We start from the raw sequence: 25,022 nt of genomic DNA, 5'->3' as shown, positions 1-25,022 counted from the left end.
TTATACAACAGGATCATAGACGTTGTACGCACAACGTTGTGATATGTTACGTAGTGTTACGTGATCCTTCTCGCACGCTGTCCTTGTGTGAAACTAAATAGCGAATTAAACTATTGGGGTTCGTACAGCTTCATAGTGCCTGGTACTGTACTGCAAGCTACATGTGCTGTCAGCTTTCTATTACAGCACTCGGCGATTATAGTACTCAATAACATAACAGAGCTGCCTCAAGCGTGTAATCTAAAACATGTCAATGCTAATTTAATTAAATAACTGTAAATCCAACTTTGTGACAGTATGCCCCCCCTGGGCACCGAGCGCTGTCACACACAAACGCGCTCCCACGCTGTGACAGCTGAGGGGGCGAGGCGCCGGCATGCGCTGGGCAGAGTGCAGGAGACGGTCATCATGAGTGAGGGAGCAGCTCCTGCACGGCTTGCAGGCGGCGGGAGACTTTGTTACCACGTGAACGGGAACAAGAAGTGACGAATTTTTATTCAAACAGAAGCAACTTTTTAATATAACACTTTTTTGTGTTGGATTTACATGTATAAAAAGTGTCTACTATTTTCATATAGATACCTGACGCCATGTAGATGGTTCTTAAAATTGTGATTGCGAATTTTTAATACGTGTGAAAATACTTGCAACATTTATAACGAGAAACGTTGGCCACGTGCAACAGATAATAGTTAGGTGAGCTCTTCATGCATGAATTACGAACTACATGCGCCCCACGTTCTTCGTTATAAATCTTACAAGTTTTTTCATAGCTATTAAAAATTCACAGTCACAAATTTTCAGAGTTTTATGTAAAGGGCTGGGAATCTGCATGGGGCTAGGAGCAACCATTTTATATTTTTCAGTCCAATACAAAAATTTATAGTAATTAAAAATTATTTTACTTAATTATTTTCTGTTTTTTACTCTTGTGTGTCTGAAACTTCTGAACCGATTTAAAACACCTTGGTGAGACCTATGGTAAATTACAAAAAAATAGCTCTGAGCACTATGGGACTTAACATTTGAGGTCATCAGTCCCGTAGAACTTAGAACTACTTAAACCTAACTAACCTAAGGACATCACGCACATTCATGCCCGAGGCAGGATTCGAACCTGCGACCGTAGCGGTCGCGCAGTTCCAGGCTGAAGCGCCTAGAACCGCTCGGCCACTACAGCTGGCGGTAAATTACAGTTTTATTTCAGTTTCTCTTCCACTGAATCAACCAATATGTTGCTTCCTTCCGCATATATCTCGCGAAAAGGCCGTAAGGTAAAAATTAGAAATATTCCAGCTCACAGGGAGGTTTACCACCAATCATCCTTCTTGCGAATCATTCACGACTGGAAAATGGCAACAGAACACGAAGTACTCTCCGCCATACACCAGGTAAGAAGGCAAGTTAATATTGCATTGTCATTCAGTTCTTAGCTTTGTTGAAGACTTTATGTCTCTAGTTCATCGTGAAATGACTCTGGCAAACAAAGTACGCTCCGCCATACATTACAAAAGACAGCGAGTTAATATTGCATTGTCTTCCGTTTCTGAGCTCTATTGAATGTTTTCTCTGGCTAATAAGAAAGTTAGTTTAAAATCAATTGCACGACTTGTACCGAACAGACGAACAGATAAGGTAGCGAGTCAATAAAAAAGTAGTAAAGCGAGTCACGTATGCAACAAATTTCATTAAAAGCGCTGCAGTCGTCCCTGAATTACACTACTCAATTTTTCACCCCCCCCCCGCCCCCCGCCCCCCCTCTCAGCCGTAGGTGTGCTAGCGTGAGGCCTTACAGTCACAGTAATTTTTTCTCCCAGTTTGCAAAATGATGCGTGTACATAGTTTGTTAGAAATTGCATCAGGCGTTATGGAGGTGCACCAGCATATCTAATGAGTTGTTACAGATTCTTTATACAGCGGGTACTTTATGCACCTTGCGCCTTTAGTGGCTCTGAGTCAATATGATAAGCACATAAGCACGACCGTTCTGAAAGAACTCCAATTGAAAAGCCAGTTCTCTGCATTACGCTTCTATGTTACCCAGGTTTCATATCATTATCCTCCCCTATGGCAGGTAGATTGGTCTTATCCACAAACGCCGGCCGGGGTGGCGAGCGGTTATAGGCGCTACAGCCTGGAACTGCGCGACCGCTACGGTCGCAGGTTCGAATCCTGCCTCGGGCTTGGATGTGTGATGTCCTTAGGTTAGTTAGGTTTAAGTAGTTCTAAGTTCTAGGGGACTGATGACCTCAGACGTCAAGTCCCATAGTGCTCAGAGCCATTTGAACCATTTTTTTATCCACAAACTATTGCTTTTTAATCCAGTTCGAAGCTATGTTTAAAATTTCAAATCTCTAACTCGTCAGAAAGTTAGTTGAGAAACTGCAAAATCTGTACCGAACGGACAGACAGACAGACAAGAAACCTACGTGATAAAAATGACATATCCAAGCACTCGTATCAAAATGTAGTTTTGTGGAACGCTGGGATATGAAACTGAATTTTCTTAGATTCCTGCCTGAACACCACCTCGGGAATATGACCTTTCTGAAAATATCCCATCAAAGTTTTAGAAACGATTTTTCGTCACTCACTTTGGCATTTAAGGTGGAAATACGGTCTCCTGCAGATAACAGCATTCATCAGAGATCCATCCAAAACATTTTTTCCGACGGGTATGCTTATTGCGGTAGAACGGCAAGAGGTATGACCACCTAACGGACATTTTAAAAGTCACAGTCGCAATAAAATGTACATGATTAACGATATGGTTGAAATGGCTCTGAGCACTATGGGACTTCACATCTATGGTCATCAGTCCCCTAGAACTTAGAACTACTTAAACCTAACTAACCTAAGGACATCACACAACACCCAGCCATCACGAGGCAGAGAAAATCCCTGACCCCGCCGGGAATCGAACCAGGGAACCCGGGCGTGGGAAGCGAGAACGCTACCGCACGACCACGAGATGCGGGCGATTAACGATAGCTATGAAGAACTTAAACAGTACTAAATGAAAGGTCTCGACGAGACGACACAGATAAGTCCACGCTGAATCTCGTCATACTTGGACTGGGAGTCATAAGCGCATAAAGAAGTACATACTACTGTAATTTAACGAAAATTAATAACTTTTATAACTAGTTTCAGTACAGAGTTGAGTAATGGCTCAGAAGAAGCATGTTATAAGGTATTTGTAGATTATTTTCATACTGCAGAACTGTACCGATTGAACAAAAAAAAGAGTAAATTTGTAAGTATAACACATATGCAACTTGAAAAAAAAAAAAAAAAAAAAAGAACCACGTAATGAAATGGCACTGAGAACTGGTCTCTCCGACTATAAATGAGATGAGTGGGCGGTATTTTGCTAGGCACGGTTGCGGACGGCGCTGATAGTGAGTGACGTGAGATGAGCAGTGAGGCGGCGGCTTGTGCACTTACACTTACAGAAACTCTGCTATTTTGTTGAGTTTTGTGACTTGGGTATATTCCAGTTGGCGTTGCACTTTGAAACATTTTTGACAGTCCTTGGAGAAATTTCTACAATTGCTAGGTTGCAGGACCTAGAAATATTTAGACTCTAGTTATAAATGTTTCGAGTACAGTTGGACTGTAAAATGTATTCAACCGTTACCAGACTTCAACAGACGTCAGAATTAAAGTCGTGTGGACTTTTTTGTAGGCTTCTCTGTAAAATACACTCTAAGAGGTAGAAAAACGACGCACGACGAAGGAATTATACAAATGGGATGGAAATTGGTAGATGTACATGTACAAACAGACGAATGATTACAATTTAAAAAAATGGCGACTTACTCAAGAGAAAGAGCTTCACAAGCAGAGCAAGTCAGTAACACATTGGTCCACCTGTGACCCGTGTGCAAGCAGTTATTGAGCTTTTCATTGACTGATAGAGCTGTCCGATGTCCTCCTGAGGGAAACTGTGCTAAATCTTGCCCAACTGGCGCGTTACACAGTCATATACATGCTTGTTGGAGTGTCCTGCTCATAATGCTCCAAACGTTTTCCATTGGGAAGCGATTCTGCGACCTTGCTGGCCAATGTACGGTTTGGCAAGCACGAAGACAAGCAGTAGAACTCTCGCCATGATAGGGCGGGCTTCATCATGCTGAACTGTAAGCCCAGGATGGTTTGCCATGAAGGGAAAACAAATGTAAAATCTCATCGACTATAGGGATGCAATGAAAAGAAATGGTACCTCTGACCATCAATCCCAGTTATCGGGCCGTATGCGGTTGTCAGTCCGGATGCTGTACACGGCGTCTCCAGACAAGTCTTCGCTAGCCATCGGGGCTGAGTCCGAAGAGGGGCTGATAGTTGAAGACAATTCCAGAAACTCCCTAGACAGCGATGGCATACCAGCCTGACTATCGTCCACCATACGGCCCTACAATCAGTGATGGTATGGGGTGCAATTTCTTATCACAGCAGGACCCCACTGGTTGTCATCTGCGGCACCATTACAGCACAGCCATACATCGACGATATTGTTGCCCGTCATGGCAAGCCACCATGGGCTTATATTTCAGCAAAACAATAGCCGACCGCACACGACAAGTTTCTACTGTTTGTCTTCATGCGTGTCAAATGCTACCTTTTCCAGCAAGGTATCCCTCCTGTCACCAATTGAGAAAGTTTGGAGCATTATAGGCAGGGCCCTCCAACCAGCTCGAGTTTCTGACTTTCTAAAGCGCCAATTGGACAGAATTTGGAACGATATCCTTCAGGAGGACATTCAACAAATGTCAATCAATGCTAAGCCGAATAAGTTGCTTGAGTAAGGGCTAGAGGTGGCCGAACGTGTTATTGACATGGTCAATTTGCGAATAACCTCCTCTTGAACAAATCAACAAATTTTCTGAAATGACTATCATTTCTCTGTCTGTCCTTGTACATCCCAACTAGCGATTTCGTTCAGATTTAGGTAATTCATTTGCGGCGTGTCTTCTTTTTGTCTTGAAGTGTATTTCGAAGTTAGGACGTTTTTCATGCCAGCAACAGAAAGTTGATCACTGACCACTGATAATACATTTATTTTTACAGGTTCCTGTCAGTCTTCAGGCCACGAGTGGCCTTCCGGGACCATCCGACCGCCGTGTCATCCTCAGTGGAGGATGGGGATAGGAGGGGCGTGGGGTCAGCACACTGCCCTCCCGGTCGTTATGATGGCATTCTTGACCGAAGCCGCTACTATTCGGTCGAGTAGCTCCTCAATTGGCATCACGAGGCTGAGTGCACAACATTTTATTAAGAGCAGCTCCGCAATTCCGACAGTTGATGACTGTAAGGTTTCGGTGGGCATGAAATTGTTCCTTTTCTCTGTGGGTCGCATAGATAACCGTAACTATTAGAGTGATATGTTTATTTATTATGTACCAAAGATATGGAGTGTGAGATCGCAACCTCCTCCTGACATCGAATTGAACAGAGAAGTCCGTATCAAAATATTAATAGATGATTTTTCTAAGGAAGTTCTACAGCATTTTTTTTCATTTTGAAAGAGTTTCTATAAAAATAAAAAAATAATTTTAATTACAGTAATTCGTAATACCTGGATTATTCTGCATTAGATTTTGATACATTTCATCCCTGTGAGAAAATATAAAAACATATGCTTCACAAGAAATTATCTGAATAACAAACACGTTCACTCTTTCTTGCAATTTCAGTACGTTAAAATATTTAAACATTGTATTTTTCGTTTCTCATAGATGAAGTTCAGACTATAGCCTAAGTAGCTAAATATCACGGCAGTAAATCAGAAACTATGTATCCTCCTCAAAGACAAGGCAGCAGATTTTATCTCTTTCAAAGTCAACAAAAGAAGTGATCTTAAATGGACATAAAACTGTACAATTTATTTCTTAATAATTAAAGAAAAATGTGCAACGATATCGCAGCTGCACGAAGTCGATCTTTTCATGATTTCAGACTAACACCGCGCGTTCATCTAACGGACAGCCCCATGGACCGTCTATGATTTGCAATCGGATTAACGTCGCTCGGGAGCGACTTACGATAAACTATCTTCTTCTTTTCTTTGCTTGTTTCCCGTTTCTCGATGTCGTTGGCCGATGTCGTGGGCAGTTGCATATTTAGTGGAATGAAACTTCTTGGTAAATTAAAATTTCTTGGTAAATTAAAACCGGGACTCGAACCTGAGACCTTTACCTTTCTCGGTCACGTGCTCTAGTGATAGAGCTATCCAATCAAGACCCATGAGCCGGTTTCGCCACAGCCAGGACACTCTCCGCAGTAGGGTGAAAACTAATATGGAATATTGTTAGTGACAGTTGGTGGCCAGATGCCCTTTCTGAGCCCAACACTACCTCTGGCACGGAATTTGTGTACTAAGATTCGCAGGAAGAATCTCAAGAAAAGAAATATCTTGCAAGGTGCTATTTTCTGAGTAGCTATTGTTCAACAATCTGAGAGTCTTACCAGATAAGACGGATAAAAGATGTAGAGAAAATCTAACGAAGAGCGGCGCCTTTCGTCGGGGGATCGTCTAGTCGGTGCGACAGCGCTACAGAGCTGCTCAACAAAATCCAGTGGCAGACACTACAAGAGAGGCGTTGTCTATCACGGAGAGGTTTACCACAGAAATTTCGAGGGAGTACTTTTCGAGAAGAGTCGGACAACATATTACTTCCTCCCGCGCACATCTCGCGCACTGACCACGAAAAGAAAATGCGAGAAACTAGAGAAGATACAGAGGCCATTCGCGAGTGGAACAATGAAGGGGGATCATTTTGTGGTACTAGTTTTGTGGTACTGGGAGTACCCTCCGCCACACACCGTAAATTGGGTTGTAGAGTATTGATGTAGATATATCTCTATCTGTGTCTAGTGTAAATCCTGTTTTCTAAATGTTTGGATATCGTGTATCTGAGGCGCGACATAGGTACCAGACCGCTGTTTACCTACTTGTATGTGGGAAACAGCCTAAAAGTCACATCCAGGCTTGCCGACTCACCAGCCATCGTCGTCAATCCGCGAGACGTACTTGATCCGGGGCCGGCTCATGTCCCCGTATCCCGGAAGTGGAGAGTATACGCGTTCCGCTATTGGCGTATGGCACACCGTGAAATACTCAAAAATATCAAGCAAAAAATACATTGCCACGCTCTGTAAATCGGTAACTACCGTGTTGCAGGAAGTGTAGAAATAAGATTGCTGTAGTTCACTTCCGTGACACTACAGTTGCACGCTTACCAAAGAAGTCTTCCTAACAACGATCATGTGAGACTAGAAAAGCGTGTTCGTAAAACGACAGGGTTTAAACTGTACCGCACGCAAAGGCCGTCGCATCTATGAAATGAACAAAATTACGACTTGAGAATGCAAGCCTGTGAGTGTTGTTCAGTATGATATGAATGAGAATTCCTTTGGAATATTGATTTGATCTGAAAAACGACAGTTTACGTGCAACCTTAAACCAATATAAATTCATATGTAGACAATAGCCATGTTTTAGTGAAGTAAGAATTTTCTTTAACATTAATATAACAGTGTCACTATCAGTTTTCTTCTGTGATCACACGTACGAATGTTCTATAGACACATATCTTGCCTGGGACCGGTGATAGGCTCTACAGATACGAGGAATTTTATTTAGTGATGTAAGTGGGTAGGCGTCTACGACCAGTGGAATAAAATCCTTTCGGTTGTTAGGCTTTGTCGTCTCGTAATACTAAAAGCAACTTTAAAACAAAATGAACGCTTCAACCTCTTTGGCTGAAAGACTAACGTTGATGAAGGTAGTCAAGCTGATAGTAGACTAAATATAGCAGCGACGAAGAAAAGAGGAAATTGGAAGAACTGAGTATGCCTCAAGGTGCGTCTGAATTCTAATGAGATAATTATAAAGTTCCTGCTGCAGTTTCCAGCAACAAAGAAACGCCAAGCAAAGAAAGGACGGGAAATTATGTTAGCATTTCAGCAGAAAACCTATTTTCTGTGCAAAAAAAGTGGGTCAGGTTACTTCATTACGGGTTGCACGATCGCTGTTTATTGGCCCAAGATTCATCCAGAGAAAAATATATTCAGAAGCGTATACAACATGAGTTTAGTGCTACAATGACTCTCACACAATTCTTCCGGATAATAAATGAGACAACTTAAAATGCGTCTATTTTTATAAATGAATATAGTTAAATACAGAAAGCAGGGAGATGAAATCTGATCTCAACTAGGAGAGATAAAGAGGAGCACACGTTTCTTGTACGTGCTTCAGTTACGTTTCCACTTTTCTGTCAATAGAAGGTAACAGAACGTCTGTTACCAACGCCACACTTTACAAGAAAGGGAGACTAAAATATCTGGTGATATTTAATACACTTTATTAAATATGTTCATTTATTTCGAGACAGTTTCCCTACTTAGTCATTGGTTTCACTCTTTTCAAAATAGGGTAAGTTCCTTTCACCTCCACGTCAATGACATGTCTATTATTATAAAATAGAGTATCACTGTGTTTGAATAGGTAAAACTATAAATATATTTCGTAACTCGATCAGCAATTTCAGTTGATTTCACGGTGGGCACACTAAGCAAAGTGTATCTCAAAAGAAGTGAAAATAGAACACCGCACCAAAGGTAGGAGACATGATGACTTTTCTAGTTTAAATATACCAACGAATCTTACAACGCGATCGCCTTGCCAGAACGCAACGAGACCGACTCTATAATATTTCTTGTATGTGGCGTATGTTGATTAAGCTTTTGTCCTTATTTGAGCTTTTTCAGTATAGAAGAAAGCCATTCCTATAGAGAAAGAATGGTGTGCCTACTGGATGTGTCTAACGTTGAGTAACCTTTCAGACGGACATTGCAATACATGCCCACAGGACGATCACATACAGCTGATCGCTATCTTTCGGATATTCACAATAGTGCAGCCTCTGGCACTAAGGGCAGACACGTGACTGTAGAGTAATAATAACTGCACCACGCGCGGTGAGCGGATGGTTTGAGAACAACAGCGTGTCACTCCAGAGAGACTGCACCCAGCATCAAAAAATCATAGGATTGTTCATTGTTCGCGTAGCTGTGACTCACTGAAATCCACACGAAGGTCACAGGGAAGTGTCACCACGAATCGTCAGTGGCAGGCTACTGGAAGTGTGGTTGAGATCTAGATTCACTATGCATCGTTTGACACCACAGCACATTCCTCCTCGAGTACTGCCACCTCACGACGGTAGGAATGGTTACAGAGTTACTGATATGTGGGGGATTATTTTTTAAAGCTTAGACTTCTCTGTTGGGAAGTACGACAAATCCGAAAACCATGGACAACTGCGGATGTCATATCAGTATTTAAAAAAGATAAGCGAAATGAATGCAACAATTTACTGTGGTATAAAATTAGCTTGTAAGATTAACGATAAGATAATTAATGAATGTCTACAAAGTACAGCTGAAAACTATTATCTGAAGAAAAAAAATGGTTTCAGAAAAGTCATGTCTATACTGATAATGTTCTCACACTTACATGAGTCACAGAGAAACAAAGAAAGTTCAACGGGAAAGCACACATCGAATTCATAATATCTTTGACCAAGAAGACAGAAAAATTCTATTGGACATTTTGGACGGAAAAAGCATATCCTCAGAAAGTAATAAAGACCATAGAAAACCTATTTAGAGGCACAAAAATAAAGACTTACCATGCTGTATCTTAAGACGTTTCTATAAACCTAGGGGTCTGACAAAGGTGTAGCTTATTACCCACTCTTTCCAAAATATGTATTGACGTTATGGTTAAGACAGGGAGACAGCAAATTAATCCTGGCTTCAGAACATCACATGAAATATTTTTTAATACAGGATTTTCTTGCAAACAACCAACGCTACAATGATCCATCTACAGACATAACCAAAATTACAAAATGGAATATGAAAATACCCGTTCCAAAAACAATGGCTTTGAAAGGGACAAAACCGCTGCCTACTAAGAACATAAAACGAAACAAATTAACTGAACAAGTTTGCCATTTTAGTTATTTGGGAAATATTACAATCTACCAGAGTAATTTGTTGTCCACAACAAAATGCAGAACTATCAAATGATAAGTGAAACAGTCAATAGAACACTGAGAAAGAAAGTTTTGAAATATGCAAAATCAAGTTCTATAAAATAATTGCCGCTGCCACATTGCTATTTGGAAGTGGAACTTAAGCAACTACTACAAAGCAAGAAAGTAGTTATCCAAGCGGCAAAAATAAAGTGTGTAAGAAGAGTCAAAGGCTGCGCAAGATCAGATAAACTAAGAAACGACGACGTAATAGTAGCGCTTTTGATGCATGCTATAAATCAGAAGATCAAATCTAATCTAAAAAGCTGGCTAGAACATCCACAAACAATAGCAGGTTGTAGACTATCAAAACAGGCCATAAATTACTGTACCTTAGGTACAAAATCCTTAGTAAGACCAAGGGGAAAAAATGGTCAGATACATAAAAGATGGAACAGATCTATGATCGAGACCATGATGGAAAGAGAAGAAGACCATACCATAACGTACGATGTAGAGTTAGTGAAGTAGGACACAGAATGGCTTTCTACGATGTTCAGCGAGATTCTCGGTTCTGTGTGTTGACGTCCTCGTGAAAATTCAGTTAGTATCGATCTCGAGACCATATCTCTCCAACTCCTGGAATCATGTTAACGGTAAGGAATAGATATGACTGTGGAGTACTGAAGCATCGTGTACACATCAACCAGTACAGCGCCGCGAAACGCAATAAACAAGGCGCTGACCCGTTCGCCAGTGGAAAGATTGGGCAGCGCCACACATCCAGGAGGACAGTCAGCACCCCCTGTCAACGCTGATTTAACCAGCCGCCCATTGTTGGTCGGCCAGTTCGGTCGCAGACTTTGAGAGCATCAGTACGGAGTTTATTGTTGTGGTCTTCAGTCCTGAGACTGGTTTGATGCAGCTCCTCCATGCTACTCTATCCTGTGAAAGCTTCTTCATCTCCCAGTACCTAATGCAACCTACATCTTTCTGAATTTGCTTGGTGTATTCATCTCTTGGTCTGCCTCTACGATTTTTACCCTCCACGCCGCCCTCAAATACTAAATTGGCGATTCTTTGATTCCTCAGAACATGTCCTACCAATCGATCCCTTCTTCTATTCAAGTTGTGCCACAAACTTCTCTTCTCCCCAATCCTATTCAATACCTACTCATTAGTTATGTGATCTACCCATCTAATCTTCAGCATTCTTCTGTAGCACCACATTTCGAAAGCTTCTCTTCTCTTCTTGTTTAAGCCACTTATTGTCCACATTTCACTTCCATACATGGCTACACTCCATTCAAATACCTTCAGAAACGACTTCCTGACACTTAAATCTATACTCGATTTTAACAAATTTCTCTTCTTCAGAAACGCTTTCCTCGCCATTGCCATTGTATATCCTCTCTACTTCGACCATCATCAGTTATTTTGCTCCCCAAATAGCAAAACGCCTTTACTACTTCAAGTGCCTCATTTCCTAATCTAATACCCTCAGCATCACCCGACTTAATTCGACTACATTCCATTATCCTCGTTTTGCTTTTGTTGATGTTCATCTTATATCCTCCTTTCAAGACACTGTCCATTCAGTTCAACTGCTGTTCCAAGTCCTTTGCTGTCTCTGACAGAATTACAATGTCGTTGGCGAACCTCAAAGTTTTTATTTCTTCTCCATGGATTTTAATACCTACGCCGAATTTCTCCTTTGTTTCCTTCACTGCTTGCTCAATATACAGATTGAATAACATCGGGGAGAGGCTACAACCCTGTCTCACTCCCTTCCCAACCACTGCTTCCCTTTCATGCCCCTCAACTCTTGTAACTGCCATTTGGTTTCTATACAAGTTGTAAATAGCCTTTCGCTCCCTGAATTTTACCCCGCCAACTTCAGAATTTGAAAGAGAGTATTCCAGTCAACTTTGTCAAAAGCTTTCTGTAAGTATACAAATGCTAGAAACGTAGGTTTGCCTTTCCTTAATCTAGCTTCCAAGATAAGTCGTAGGGTCAGTATTGCCTCACGTGTTCCAATATTTCTACGGAAACCAAACTGATCTTCACCGAGGTCGGCTTCTACTAGTTTTTCCATTCGTCTGTAAAGAATTCGCGTTAGTATTTTGCAGCCGTGACTTATTAAACTGATAGTTCGGTAATTTTCACATCTGTCAACACCTGCTTTCTTTGGGATTTGAATTATTATATTCTTCTTGAAGTCTGGGGGTATTTCACCTGTCTCATACATCTTGCTCACCAGATGGTAGAGTTTTGTCAGGACTGGCTCTCCCAAGGCTGACAGTAGTTCTAATGGAATGTTGTCTACACCCGGGGCCTTGTTTCGACTTATGTCTTTCAGTGCTCTGTCAAACTCTTCACACAGTATCATATCTCCCATTTCATTTTCATCTACATCCTCTTCCATTTCCATAATATTGTCCTCAGATACATCGGCCTTGTATAGACTCTCGATATATTCCTTCCATCTTTCTGATTTCCCTTCTTTGCTTAGAACTGGGTTTCCATCTGAGCTCATGATATGTATGCAAGTGGCTCTTTTCTCCAAAGGTCTCTTTAATTTTCCTGTAGGCAGTATCTATCTTGCCCCTAGTGAGATAAGCCTCTACATCCTTACATTTGTCCTCTAGCCATCCCTGCTTAACCATTTTGCACTTCCTGTCAATATAATTTCTGAGACGTTTGTGTTCCTTTTTGCCTGTTTCATTTACTGCATTTTTATATTTTCTCCTTTCATCAATTAAATTCAATATTTCTTCTGTCACCCAAGGATTTCTACTACCTCTCGCCTTTTTACCTGCTTGATCCTCTGCTGCCTTTACTGCTTCATCCCTCAAAGCTACTCATTCTTTTTCTACTGTATTTCTTTCCCCCATTCCTCTCAATTGTTTCCTTATGCTCTCCCTGAAACTCTGTACAACCTCTGGTTTAGTCAGTTTATCCAGTTCTGAGACGTTTGTGTTCCTTTTTGCCTGCTTCATTTACTGCATTTTTATATTTTCTCCTTTCATCAATTAAATTCAATATTTCTTCTGTCACCCAAGGATTTCTACTACCTCTCGCCTTTTTACCTACTTGATCCTCTGCTGCCTTTACTACTTCATCCCTCAAAGCTACGCATTCTTTTTCTACTGTATTTCTTTCCCCCATTCCTCTCAATTGTTTCCTTATGCTCTCCCTGAAACTCTGTACAACCTCTGGTTTAGTCAGTTTATCCAGGTCCCATCTCCTTAAATTCCCATCTTTTTGCAGTTTCTTCAGTTTTAATCTACCAGTACGGAGTAATAGGAAGAAATAGTTGGCCTGCCTTCTGCCGTTAGTAATAGTGAAATGCATAGTTGCATGTAGGAGGCACAGGAAGAACAGAGAGCCAATTCATAACGAGAAGTCATGTTATTTTCCTTTCCTTTTTAGAAATAAAGTGTCAGTTAATCTAAAAAAGTTATGTACTGGTAATTATGAAACTGCAGCTTCTCTCCTTCATTGTTAACGTTCATGCTAACTCCCACAACAGCCGACACAACGTCTGGCGACGAGGATTACAGAACCAACGCTGCCTTCTCTCTCCGCCGGTCCGTCAAAGCGCGTCACCAATATTTCTTTCAGAAGAGCAATGCTACTATTGAGTGCTTTCTTCCAGAATCGCTGCAACGCTTCCGCTAATTGTGTATTTACATTACTTCTAATTGTTTTGTTTCGCCGCTCGTCTCATTAACATGGCAGCCTCACCTCCTACATCACCTGCGCCTACGCCTCCGGTTGCTGCTGGACTTGATCTAACGCAGTTCTTTCAATTTCACAACCACCAAATGTCGCAGTTGACGAGGGCAGTCCTGCAGCTTATTAATGCACAAACTGCTGCTGCATCAACTCCACCACAACAGCCAGCCCCATCCACGGTACCACCTCCTTACATTCCACCATTAATAGGCCGGAGTTGCTAGTTTTGGAAGACTTAGTTTCCATCCTCAATAAATATTACGAGGATCAGGTACAGATTGCAGCTCGTTACAATTTCTTTCGAATGCAGAAGAAACCGGAACAGACATGTCGTCAGTGAGTCACGGAACTTCAGCGTTTGACACGACAGTGTCGTTTTCAATATATGCTGAAGCGCCAAAAAAACTGGTATAGGCAAGCCTATTCAAACACATGGATATGCAAAGAGGCAGAATACGGCGCTGCTGTCGGCAACGCCTATATAAGACTACAAGTGTCTGGCGCAGTTGTTAGATCGGTTACTGCTACTACAATGCTAGGTTATAAAGATATAAGTGACATTGAACGTGGCGTTATAGACGGCGCACGAGCGATGGGACATAGGGTCTCCGAGATAGCGACGAAGTGGGGATTTTCCCGTACGACCACTTCACGAGTGTACCATGAATATCAGGAATCCGGTAAAACATCAAATCTTCGACTCACTGCTGCTAGAAAAATATCCTGCAAGAATGGGAACAACGACGACTGATGATAATTGTTCATCGTGACAGAACTGCAGGCCTTCCGCAGATTGCTGCAGATTTCAATGCTTGTCCATTTACAAGTGTCAGCGTGCGAACCAATCAACGAAACATCATCGATATTGGATTTCGGAGCCGAAGACCCACCTGTGCACCCTTGATGACTGTACGACACAAAGCTTTATGCCTCGCCTGGGCCCGTCAACACCGACATTGGACTGTTGATGACTGGAAACATGTTCACTGGTCGGACGAGTCTAGTTTCAAACTGTATCGACCGGATGGACGTACACACGGAGACAATCTCATAAATCCAGGGCCCTGCATGTCTGCAGGGGACTGTTCAAGCTGGTGGAGGCTCTGTAATGGTGCGGGGCGTGTGCAGTTGGAGTGGTATGGGACCCCTGATACGCCTAGATACGACTCTGACAGGTGAAACGTACACAAGCATTCTGTCTGATGATGTCAATTGTGCATTCCGACGGACTCGGGCAATTCGAGGAGGACAATGCGACACCGTATACGTCCAGAATTGCAACAGGCTGACTCCAGGAACACTATTGTGAGTTTAAACATCATCACTGACTGCCATTCTCCCCAGACATGAACATTATTGAGCTTATGTGGGATGCCACACAACCTGCTGCTCAGAAGAGATCTCCACCCCCTCGAATTCTTACGGTTTTGTGGACAGTGCTGCAGGATCCAAGCTGTCAATTCCCTGTAGCACGATTTCAGACATTACTCGAGTCTAAGCCACGTCGTGTTGCCACACTTCTGCGTGCGCTTCTGCGTGCTCGTGCTCTTCTTATCCTAATTTGTAAGATGTGTTACAAGTCAGTACTCGTGATAATGCCATGGTAAAATTAGATGTAGCTAGCATCTGCAGTGTCACGCCAACTGACAAAGAGGTACTGCGTTGCCACCGACCACTGAGTGCAATCATCCCACTGCGCTGTGGACAGATTAAACAAGTATCAGCGTGTCTGCTGTAAAATCAAGTATCCGTTGCTTTCCACGCATAAAAGACAAAAATGCCCTTCACGGTACGCGACTTCCTATGTTTGTTGCAATCCAGGTCATGTACGTTCTGTATGTTTGCAACAGAAAAAGGACTCTACACACAGTCTCTCTCCTAAGTGTGGAGGACATTCTCACTCAGTGAATATAGTTTTTTTCCAAGCTGACTAACGGTACTGGTATAGAACCAATTCAGGATGTGTCTTCTCCCGCCCTAGTGCTGTCAACGACAGTCAAACAAACTGTGAACTTAGTCATCATCTGACGCTGTGTGCCATTTCAGTTACACCTGACATTTAATTGTGCCACTTACGACCAGCTGGACTCGTCACAGTTCAGAAAACCTTGTATGCTACTTATTGCATATAACGTTCAGGACACTCCACTGCTTGGTAAATGTTGTTTGCCTGTTACATTCCAACCTCACGTCAGAACAGTGGCATTTACAATTTAGCGTTTGTGAGACTATGAAATGATTTGCTGGTTAGATTCAATTGATTTGTTTGGTCTTCGTATTCAGGACAATGTCATTTCTGTTTCTGCTTTCAACCCAGTAGACAGTGTTACTCAAATGATTGAGGAGTTTCCTGATTTATTTCCTGAAGTACTTGGCAGAGCAAATAATTTTGTGGTGCACGTTACAATGAAAGACAATGTGCAACTTAAGTTTTTTCGTGTGCGTTCCGTCCCTCATTTACTTAGAGACAAAGTTGGAAGTGAACTTAAAAACTGGCAAGACAATGGTGTTGTTGCTCCTATCCAAGCTAATCGAAGGGGTTCTCCGTTAGTAATCTGATAGAATCTCTCTAGTAGACTTAGTCTTTGTGTTGGTTTTTTGATCCACTGTGAATCTACCAACAGTGACTGATACTTATCCGTTCCCTCGCTCTGCAAATTAAAGGAAAGGCTTGTATTAAGCAGCTGTTTTTCAAAAATTGACTTGCACGTTGTGTATTTGCAAATTCCGCTCGAAGAGGGGTCTCATAAAATGTCTGTGGTCAACACAAGTGTAAGGTTGTTCAAATACTTGCGCATATCCTTTGGCACCGCTTCCGCACCTGCCATATTCTATTTCTTTTTAAAACAGCTTATTTCAATTTAATTTTGTTCAAATTACTTGGATGATATTGGGGTGACAGGATGTACACCGGAAGAACATATCAGTAACCTTCGAACGCTTTTTCAAGTACTTTCAGCTGCAGGTCTGAAGTGTCACCTGGACAAGTGTGCCTTTTTTCAGACTGTAATTCAGTATTTAGACCTTACACCATGTTCTTAATAGCCAAGATGGTCATCCCCTTCACTCATATTTGCTGGCCATCCGGGATGTCCCTGCTCCTTGGAACGTGACGTCATTGCAGTCATCTCTCGGGAAGTTAACGTATTATATCCGATTTATGCCGAAAGCAGCTCAGATTGCAGCTCTGTTGCATTGTTTGTGCGGGAAGAATGTTCCTTTTGTTTTGACCAAAGAGTATCAGGATACATTCCAGAAACTTAAAAATGTCTTGTTGAGTGACAGATGCCTTGTTCATTTCGATCCCGCTTAGCCTGTGGTTTTGCCAACGGACGCTTCTTCGTACGGAATAGTGCTCTCGCCCAAATTTGGTTCACAGGGCAGGCCGATTTCTTTCGCTTTCATGTTACTGACCAAAACTCAATGTAACTATTTCCAAATCGAGAAGGAATCCTTCGTTACTATCAACGGAGTGACAAAGTTTCAGCATTATCTGTTTGCTCGGAAGGTTTACCTACTGGCGGACCGTAAGACAATTCAGTCTTTGTTTCATCCGTACAGACCTGTTCTGCCACTCAGGACTCGGAAGCTGCAACGTTGGGCTTTGTTATTGTCACAGTATCACTACGAAATATTGTACCAGTCCACGTCGAAATGCTGACTCCCTTTCTCGCCTTCTTGTTGGTCCTGAGTCCGAATTCGATGAGGCTGCGCATCTTGTTGTCAGATCGATATGCAGGACGCTGAACTTTTACAGTCTTTTCCACTTTACTATAGCAACTGCACAGGTAACCGAAGCAGACCCTCACATGAACCTTTTCTTGCACTACATCAGTACTGTCAGGCCTGTTTCAGTGAAAAACATTCCGAATTCATTTATGCGCCGAAGTTTTGCTAGTCGGAATAGACTGTCTTTTTATTGCAAAATGACTCTGGCCTTTCGCGTTTGCTTATTCCTTAAGTGTTACAAAAATGTTTTGCGATTGCTCCGCCAAGGCCATTGGGATACTGCAAGCATAAAGTAGTTAGCGCGTCGGCGTTGCACTTTGCCGGGACAGTCGCCCATATTAAACAAATGACGTCATAGTGTCGCACTTGTGCTGAAAATCTATCGGTCCAGCCGCAATGTCTCAATCACAGTGGCAACGAGTGAGTATTGACTTTGCTGGTCCCTTTGGGAACACTCGTTGGCTTGTTGTTGTGGATTCTTTTAGTAAATATCCGCCTGCAGCGCCCATGAACTCGACTTTCTTGTCATTTGAACCTTGGGGGAGTCGCTGGCGCTAGTGATCCTCTATCTAGTAGGGGCAGTAATCCGGCTCGTTCAGGCATGCACGTTTTCTCTTTGGATTTCCTCTTCTGGCCTCTATTGAAGCGCGGTGCCTCCGGCTATGGCTCTCTTGGTTATCCACTACGGGGCCCTAGTGGTCGTGCTTGCCCGTTGCTTGGGCGTATGTTGTGTTGGCTAGTCTTAGAGTGACCGTCACGGAGGAGCCTTGGTTGCTCGTGGCGCTGTGTTAGATTTAAGGAGTGTGTCGGCGGCGGGCTGGTGGTGATGGCCTTCAATGCACTAGGAAGTGTACTGGATGCCTTGGTTCGCTATGTGGATTCTCGTCATTTGCTGCTACTAACGGTGGACATCAGTTACACTACTGGCCATTGAAATTGCTACTCCAAGAAGAAATGCAGATGATAAACGAGTGTTCATTGGACAAATATATTATACTAGAATTGACATGTGATTACATTATCACGCAATTTGGGTGAATAGATCCTGAGAAATCAGTACCCAGAACAACCACCTCTGGCCGTAATAACGGCCTCGATACGTCTGGACATTGAGTCAAACAGAGCTTGAATGGCGTGTACAGGTACAGCTGCCCATGCAGCTTCAACGCGATACCACAGTTCATCAAGAGTAGTGACCGGCGTATTGTGACGAGCCAGCTGCTCGGTCACCATTGACCAGACGTTTTCAATTGGTGAGAGATCTGGACAATGTGCTGGCCAATACAGCAGTCGAACATTTTCTGTATCCAGAAAGGCCCGTACAGGACCTGCAACATGCGATCGTGCATTATCCTGCTGAAATGTAGGGTTTCGCAGGGATCGAATGAAGGGTAGAGCGACGGGTCGTAACACATCTGAAATGTAACGTCCACTGTTCACAAGTGCCGTCAATGCGAACAAGAGGTGACCGAGACGTGTAACCAATGGCACCACGTGCCATCACGCCGGGTGATACGCCAGTATGGCGATGACGAATACAGGCTTCCAATGTGTGTTCACCGCGATGTCGCCAAAAACGGATGCGACCATCATGATGCTGTAAACAGAACCTGGATTCATCCGAAAAAAATGACGTTTTGCCATTCGTGCACCCAGGTTCGTCGTTGAATATACCATCGCAGGCGCTCCTGTCTGTGATGCAGCGTCAAGGGTAACCGCAGCCATGGTCTCCGAGCTGATAATCCATGCTGCTGCAAACATCGTCGAACTTTTCGTGCAGATGGTTGTTGTCTTGCAAACGTCCCCATCTGTTGACTCAGAGATCGAGACGTGGCTGCACGATCCGTTACAGCCATGCGGATAAGATATCTGTCATTTCGACTGGTAGTGATACGAGGCCGTTGGGATCCAGCACGGCGTTCCGTATTACCCTCCTGAAGCCACCGATTCCATATTCTGCTAGCAGTCATTGGATCTCGAGCAACGCGAGCAGCAATGTCGCGATACGATAAACCGCAATCGCGATACGCTATAATCCGACCTTTATAAAAGTCGGAAACGTGATGGTATGCGTTTCTCCTCCTTACACGAGGCATCACAACAACGTTTCACCAGGCAACGCCGGTCAACTGCTGTTTATGTATGAGAAATCGGTTGGAAACTATCCTCATGTCAGCACGTTGTAGGTGTCACCACCGGCGCCAACCTTGTGCGGACTCTTTGAAAAGCTAATCATTTACGTATTACAGCATCTTCTTCCTGTCAGTTAAATTTCGCGTTTGTATCACGTCATCTTAGTGGTGTAGCAATTTTAATGGCCAGTAGTGTATTTCTTCGAAGTTGTGTTTCTGAGCAATTTGATTGTAATTTGTCTTAACAGCCGGAAACAATGATTTGTATGTGGTTATCAACGCCGTGGTGGGAATAAGGAATTTACTCTTGTTTCCGATATATGTTGAGTAGTGGTGTTGAGTGTAAAACATTGCAAAGGTAAATGCCGGGATGGTTCCTTTGAAAGGGCACGGCTGACTTCCTTCCCCGTCCTTCCATAATCCGATGAGACCGATGAACTCGCTGTCTGTTCTCCTGCCCCAAACAACCCAACCCAACCAATCCAACTATCCTAAGGACATCACACACATCGATGCCCAAGGCAGGATTCGAACCTGCGAACGTAGCGGTCGCGCGGTTCCAGACTGAAGCGGCCGGTTGCTGGGTTGCTGTGGCGCCATCAGAACCAGATTCGTACTTGTCGCATGCGAGATTCTTCAGTAAACTTTCTGTCCCCAGACGCTCATCCTACCGGGATCTTGTTAGCCTCGATATCTGAGTGGTCAGCGCGACGGAATGCCACGCAAAGGGGCCCGGGTTCGATTCCTGGCTGGGTTGCAGATTTTCTCCGCTCAGGGACTGGGTGTTGTCTTCATCATTATCATCATATCATCCCCATCGACACACAAGTCGCCGAAGTGGCGTCAACTCGAAAGACATGCACCAGGCGACAGGTCTACCTGACGGGAGGCCCTAGCCACACGACATTTCATTTCATTTCACCGTGGCCGCCCCCGGGTCCTCTTCGGCATCACCTCCGGAACCGATTGCGCTGGACCCATCGCCTTGGCCGCCGCAGCAGCTCACCTACGCAGCGCTCTTCCCGGCGCCCGCCGTGAACCCGTCGCTGCCGTCGCTGCAGCCGTCGTAGCTGCCGCCGTCGTCGTCATCAACGCTGCCCTCTCCGTTTTCCGTCGGACCGGCTCAGGAAGAGGGTGGGAACCTCTTAGGTGGTTTTCCGACCGACGTTCTCTCGGAGCGCAGGACGGATGTCGGGGCGCGGGTGGAGGCTAGGTGTCGGTTCCAATAATGCGACTCCCGGCTCCCCCCTCCCCCAATGTCCTTGTAAGACGGCTACCTGGATGACAACACTGTGGCATTCTGGGAGTCCCACAGTGCCGACACCACAATGACAACAGGATTAATTTAATAGTTGTTGGAGGCTGAACGCTCACCATTAGGAGGCAAGAATGGTAAACACTGTTGTAATACCCTTTATGATCAGGAATCGAATGGAATATTACAGCAGGATGTAAATCTACATCTAGATATATACACAGCTAGCCACCAAGAGGTGTGTGACGGAGGGCACAATTCACGACAAAGTCGTATTCCCCCACCCCCTCCCCCCGTCAGAACGCCTCAGTACGAGCTCTAATTTCCCTTATCTATGAGTGGTGATCATTGCACTGTTTGAAAGCAGGTGGTAGTAATATGTGCTCTTCATCCTCGGCGAAGATCGGATTTCGGAATTTAGTGAGCAGCCCCTTCCGTTTAGCGCGTCGTCTGTCTGCTAGTGTCCCACTTCAAAATCTCTAAGAGATTTGTAACGCTCTCGCGATGGCTAAATGTACCAGTCACGAATCTTGCCACTCTTCTTTGGACATTTTCAATCTCTTGAATCAGACCTAACTGGTAAGGGTCCCAAACAGACAAACAGTACTCTAAGACTGGACGAACTAACGTATTGTAAGCAATTTCCTTTGTTGACGGACTGCATCGCTTCAGGATTCTACCAATGAACCGCAATCGAGAGTTCGCCTTGTCCGTTACTTGTGTAATCTGATCATTCCATTTGAGATCATTTCAAATAGTCACACCCGGATACTTGACGGATGTTACCGCTTCCAAAGACTGGGCATTTACTTTGTACTTATACATTAATGGGGATTTTCGTCTTGTTACACGCAGTAGGTCACACTTTCTAATATTGAGAGATAACCGCCAGTCACTACACCAAACACTTATTTTCTGCAAATCCTCATTGATTTTTTTAATAACTTTCTTTTGATACTACTTTCCTGTAAACTACAGCATCATCGGCAAACAGTCTAATGCCGCTGTCAATACCATCAACCAGATCGTTTGTGTAAATCGTAAAAAGCACTGGACCTATTACGCTGCCCTGGGGCACACCTGTTCCTGTTGAAGTCACCTTCAAGGACGATATACTGCTCGCTGTCTGTTAGAAAGCTTTCTATCCAACCGCATATGTCATCGGATAGACAGTAAGCGCGCACTTTTTGTCGCAAGCGACAGTGCGGAACTGAGTCGAACGCCTTTCGAATGTCGAGAAATATGGCATCAACCTGGGAGCCGGTATCTAGAGCCTATTGTACATCATGCACAAAGAGGGCCAGCTGTGTCTCGCTTGACCGGTGTTTCCTAAAACCGTGCTGGTTTCTACAGATGAGCTTCTCAGAGTCTAGAATGGCCATTACGTCTATGGTTTTACAACAAATCGATGTCAGTGAAATTGGCCGTTAATTATGTGCATCCGATTTTCTCCCCTTTTTATAGATTGCTATGACCTGGGCCTTCTTCCAGTCCCGTGGATCTTTGCACTGTTCCTGTCTCTGATATATCATTGATTCGAATGGTGCTATACTTGTAGCATAGACAACAAATAATCTTACGGGGATACCGTCTGGGCCAGATGCCTTCAAAAATGGTTCAAATGGCTCTGAGCACTATGGGACTCAACTGCTGAGGTCATTAGTCCCCTAGAACTTAGAACTAGTTAAACCTAACTAACCTAAGGAAATCAAAAACATCCATGCCCGAGGCAGGATTCGAACCTGCGACCGTAGCGGTCTTGCGGTTCCAGACTGCAGCGCCTGTAACCGCACGGCCACTTCGGCCGGCCCAGATGCCTTCGCCTGGCATCTAAGGATCTTAACTTTTTTACAATCCCAGATACACTAAACACTATGTCAGTCATCCTTGCGTTTGTTCCATAAATGAAAGGGGGAATGGTGCTGCAGTCATCTACCGTAAACGAGTTTTTGAAAGCTGGGTTTAGAATTTCGGCCTTCTGTTTATCAACATCCGTTGCATTACCCGTACTGTCAGCAAGACAAGCTACTGAATTATTTGTACCGTTCATAGATTCTAGGTACAACCAAAAATTTTTAGGGTTATTTTTAAATCTGCAGATAAAATATTGATTTTAAATTCGTTAAAAGAATCTCTCATTAACCTTTTGACAGCTGCTTTCATTTCGCATAATTTGTGATTGTCAGCGGGGCAGGATAATGCAAGACCCCACACAGAGGTTCCCTCTAAAAACACCTTGAGGAATCTGTTGGTCCTTGAATAGCCTGCGTGGCCCCAGGTTCAGCCACCCATAGATCTTGTCTGGGATGCGTTTGGACGTCGTATACTTTCATAGCAGCCTGCAGGCGGAATCTTCATGAACTGTTTCAAGCATGGCAAGAAAGTCCTCAAGATAAATACCGAGGGCTATGAGCTTCTATGGCACAACGAGTTAAAGGTGTATTCGTTTACAGGAGGGTCAAACCGATGTTGGTGGTGGAAATCAATTCCGGATGTAATGAAAACTTAATAATCGAGCACCCGTTATGTGATGAACATCTTCACAAAGTGTGATCAGACAGATGCATCTTAGTCTAACACTTTCCGTTTCCGCCAGTGTATTTTCGTAGTCTCTGAGGACCCGTTTGAAATATGGGGCAGCTATTTAACAATAAATAATTTATAAGTCTTAAAGGTCCTAAAACCATTAACAGCTTCCTCAGCCCTCATTATTAATTATGTGTACATATTATTTCATTGCAAATTTTGTGTGTATTTTAATTATATTTCTCGGTCCTCTGAGGAAAAATAAGAAAATAACATGGTTAAGATTTCTTCTACCTCAGCGCCTGTGACTAAGTGTAGACAATTATTTCAGTTCACCTCCGCTGATTACAGCGTTATAAAGGGCAAAATATAATTAATTTTTTCATTAGTGCGCACAATAAGCAGTACGGCGTTTGCGTTTTCGGAAATCTGTGTTCGTGCGTCGTATCAGCTGAATTATTCACTGACGTCAGTTACCGTGTGATCATTTCATACAATTCTCTCTATAGGTAAAATATCACAGCAAACAGCTAAACTGCGATTACGCGAGAATAATATTGGATCCATACAGTGATTTAGTCATTGTAATGCCTCCGAACGCAGTCGCTGTGCAAACAGGTACATGAATTTAATGATGAACGACATCTTTGACGATAACTTTGTTAATTAAATAGGTGCAGCATGACACAGTGAAAAACTGTCACAATATACTGCTGCGACTTTTTTGTTTGAAAAACAACGGCGAGGACACTGCTTTGTGACAAACAATTACATTTGAGCTGCTGCCGGCGTGCAGCAATCCTTTTGTGATGCATATAGAGTTGGCGCCAAATAGTACTAGCTTCATTGGAGGTGAGTATAACTGTCCCAGTTTTATAAATGGGACGAGAATGGATTGATCCGAATTGAAAACACGTGCAATTACGAAATATTATACTATTGGATTATTTCATCTTCTTTAGTAAAAAGAATCATATTTACGATCGAAAAATATTGCACCTTTAATTGCTCTCCCATCACTTTTATTTACGACTGGAATGTGTGATTGACTTTAGTATTCTGACTGTGTTGCTGGAATGTTTGTTTAATACCCATGGCTCCTATGCTAGTGGGGTGCTCAAAATATTGTCAGATTATATTCCGGAAACCTTTGGCTCGAGTCTTCTTAGGGTTTCTCCATTTGCTCGAAGTCCTCCCTCTGTTTCTTCGACGTGAAAATTATTAGCATCCTCTCTGCAGCCTCTCGAGAGACAGACCGGCCTGCCAACATTCATACTGCCCTTCTCCGAATATCCTCGATGCACCAATACAGTTGGATTTCTTCTCTTCAATAGTATTCCTCTATTAGCTGACCGCCGGCCGAAGTGGACGTGCGGTTCTAGGTGCTGCAGTCTGGAACCGCGAGACCGCTACGGTCGCAGGTTCGAATCCTGCCTCGGGCATAGATGTGTGTGATGTCCTTAGGTTCGTTAGGTTTAACTAGTTCTTAGTTCTAGGGGACTAATGACCTCAGAAGTTGTCCCATAGTGCTCAGAGCCATTTGAACCATATTAGCTGACAATGTTTTTCAAGCACTCCGTTTCGTAAGCAAATCGC

This window comes from Schistocerca serialis, chromosome 8 (genome assembly GCF_023864345.2).
Source record: "Schistocerca serialis cubense isolate TAMUIC-IGC-003099 chromosome 8, iqSchSeri2.2, whole genome shotgun sequence".
Taxonomy (NCBI): Eukaryota; Metazoa; Arthropoda; class Insecta; order Orthoptera; family Acrididae; genus Schistocerca; species Schistocerca serialis.
The sequence above is the reverse complement of the archived record's forward strand: the minus strand, read 5'-3'. Positions refer to the sequence as shown.